The sequence below is a fragment of the Lethenteron reissneri genome, chromosome 50 (assembly GCF_015708825.2).
Source record: "Lethenteron reissneri isolate LAM-NWPU_2019-01 chromosome 50, ASM1570882v1, whole genome shotgun sequence".
NCBI classification, from domain to species: domain Eukaryota; kingdom Metazoa; phylum Chordata; class Hyperoartia; order Petromyzontiformes; family Petromyzontidae; genus Lethenteron; species Lethenteron reissneri.
In genome coordinates this window covers 8440750-8444012 of record NC_083828.1, presented here as the reverse complement: position 1 = coordinate 8444012, position 3263 = coordinate 8440750, and the positions used below count along the sequence as shown (strand labels likewise).

At 44.4% G+C, this 3263-nt stretch overlaps 1 long non-coding RNA gene across 1 annotated transcript in view; it reads right to left on the bottom strand.

The window, feature by feature from the left end:
* Positions 1-706: 706 nt before the first annotated feature.
* Positions 707-3263, bottom strand: part of LOC133355186 (uncharacterized) — a 6406-nt gene continuing 3849 nt past the window's right edge. Inside the window, exon 3 of the long non-coding RNA XR_009756668.1 lies at positions 707-3263. This exon is cut by the window's right edge and continues 823 nt beyond it. This is a non-coding gene — a long non-coding RNA (uncharacterized LOC133355186).

Sequence of the window (3263 nt, the reverse complement as noted above, 5' to 3'; positions counted from 1 at the left end):
GAAGGGAAATAATAAAATAATAAAAATAAAACATAATAAAATATTATAATAATATAATATTATTTTATTATTTCCCTTCTACGTGACTTTACCGAAAGAACCAAGAAGATGAATCCCTGCAGTCACGAAAGCTTTAAATCGAGATTCCATACATGTTGTACGACATGTACACTAAAAACGGGAAATGGCTTTAAAAGTTGCATAATCTCATGTAGATGCCACCATCGCCGTCTATTGCGCGGCGGTTGCACTTTTCGACTCTCGGTCCGAACTGGACATACGGACAGATTTGTTCGTATCTCTGAAAGTTCGTAAGTCGAATGCTCGTAAGTAGAGGAGTCTCCGTACATACGTAGGTGTCTGTTTGTATTGGCCATTAACTTCCATAATGACACATACCGTATACTCCTGATTGTCAGACGCACTGCCCCCACCCTTTGCTGTACCTTAAAGTATGAGATGGGGGAGTACGTCGTAGAATACGGGAGGTGTGTGTGTTTGTGCCTGGACCTTGGGTAACTATTGACACCAGGAACAGGTTTGGTGTTGTGTCCAACGTTCCGGATTGCCTTCTAAACCAGAGAATAACGGCCATGCGGAGTTTTTTTGTTGTTGCAAAGCAGAGGATCTGAATGTGATGGAAGGAGTGTTGCAGCGTTGAGAAAAGCTAGTGCTGTACGCAGTTTTTTGGAAACAAATTTTATTTTTTTATTCACATTTCAATTGTTATATTGTTTAAGGGCGTCTCTTTGCGAATGGAGAATAACTGGAGTGCTTGAGTAAGCTTTGTAATTGTTAGTGGTCTGCGTAGTTAAAATTACGTTTTTGCTCGTGTACAAAAATAACAAATCATCCTGAACACAAAATTAGCTTTTAAATGTAACACACTTTTATATATGTTTGTAAAAAATTAGTTTTACATGAACTTTTTTAAAACACGAGACATTACATTTGAAAGAAACAACAATTCACCTCATTCATAAATCACACTGTTATGGATGGATATATATTGTATAGAAATTAACACTGAAATCATCATGGAATATAAATCTGACTGCATTACCAGTGTTACAGCGATTGGAGTTTTAGCTCATTTTGATTTAAGCATGAAAAAATTCGACAGTACAACGTCGCATATCCGACCATGAAATATCCACCCTGGCCAATTAACCGCCCACACTCAGTGCAGTATTTACTGCCATGCCCATTACAGCTGTTCCCAAATGCTACTTTAGGTGTATCATATTACGGCAATGTTATACTGGTAGGAACCTCCTGGTTACACCAGCCTACAGGGGATTATTGTGTGCAGGGAGGGGCTGGGTGGGGAGGGTGGGGCTGGGTGGGAGGGGTGGGGTTGGGTAGGGAGGAGCTGGTCACCCCGTCGTGCCCTTATAAAACTCAACGTTTAACCTACTCACGCCGGCTTGTGCCCGCCCTCACAGTCGTCCATATTTGCGGAATACACCACGCCGCCGTTGACCCTGGCCATTGACCGAGCAACCCAACGTTCCTACCAGCTCCCTCCGCAGGACAATGTGTTTCCTAATCTCGCGTGGATGCGCCCCAGTAGCATTAAGGAAGGTTTCCTTCACGTCCAGTATTCTTGTCCAGTAAACCTATGTATTATTGGTGTTACTCAACATTTTCATGTCCGCTTGTGTATACATCGCGGTCCCTAGCGAGTCGGATGTGCGGCGTTGTACACGTGAACAGGACGTGCAAGTCGTTACCATATATGCCGCAAAGTGTGAATGCACGCGTGCGTTAGCGATGAACGCTTAATATTCGCTTCGACAATTGGTTATTCATCTCGTCTGCAGCAGGATAATTTACAACTGCAATAAAAAAAAACTCGATATACGGAACATGCATTTTCTAAAGCGACTACATTTGGTTAACTTATTTTTTTAAGTGTAAATTTAACGCATACCGCGAAATAATAGTGAATTTCGTGAGTCTAAATTTACATTTCCCCCCATATTTCACCTTCAACAAGCACGCATCAATCCTACAGCAGTGACACAGCAACGTTAAGGCCAGCAGTAAATGCTTCGCTGTAATTTATAATTTTTAAAAAAAGTAGCCGCTTCTGTTCACTACCCAATACGGACGGTCATGGCATCACGAACTTAAGTCGTTCCTGAGACCCGTTCATAAGTCGGAACGGTTCGTAAGTCGGAGCACAACAACGCCCTGTCTTTAAATTCCCGTAGGGTCAGTGTTATGAAACGTGTTACGGTTGAATAAGGGAAGCATCGTTAAGCTCGTTATATGTCGCGGAAGATCACTCTTCTGAACAAAGTAGTTCGACGGTTCAGTTTTGCGAATTCGCGTTTGTCTAAATCGACGTTAATTTGTGATTGTTTTTGTTTCATGGAAGCTGGTCCGTAAGTACGGGCGTTCGTTAGTACGGTCGTTCGTAAGTCGATGACTGCCTGTATGTCCACACAGTGCTATGGTACCACGAATGGGGCAAGGGGCTTAATTTCAATCGGAGCTGTCCGGGGCTGAACTCCGGAAAATATTCCCTGCCCTCCCCCCGAAGCCCGCTGGAGTGAGTGGGGTAGGTTTGGGGAGGGGGGGGAATTATTCCATGAGAAATTAAGCCCTGATACAGGGCTGGGTTTCTTTTGTCATTTTTTTGGGAGAAAAACAAATAACATTTTAAACATCCCTTAAACGTAGCAAAAAAAGGGTAATCACCGCTTACATTGAACATGTGCCGCTTTTATCTCACATATGTCCGTATGTAACTCTTTACAGGTTGTGTACGTGCTATGTATCATTTATAATGATCTCTAGCCCCTTATCCACTGCCTGCTGGATTAAGGCATTAAGGCCCTCCCAACACCGTGTCGATCATGGGGGTGGGGGGGTGGTTTGACCATACTTCACCACTCGTTCTTGAAAATTGCATCTCACGATTGCTGCAGAGCCACAGATAGCGGGGAAGGCAACAGCCAAGGCGGTGAGCGGGTTGCCGACAATTACCCGAAGCACTGTGATCCTCTACACATTAAAGATGTTTTCAGCCAATTAATGAGCGTGTATACATGTTGGAGAAGAGCCGAAGCACTCGGGAGGAGGTCCACGCATGCGAGGGAGCAACACTCTATCCCATGCATTTGCTGTACCGCATTCAGGCGACCCAAGCGTATGCAGCTCAACGCCCACGGGTGGAGGGTGTGTGTGTGTGTGACCCACCAACCCTCGCCTCCACAGTCCTGGATCACAGGCCACATCCATAGCCACCACGGCCA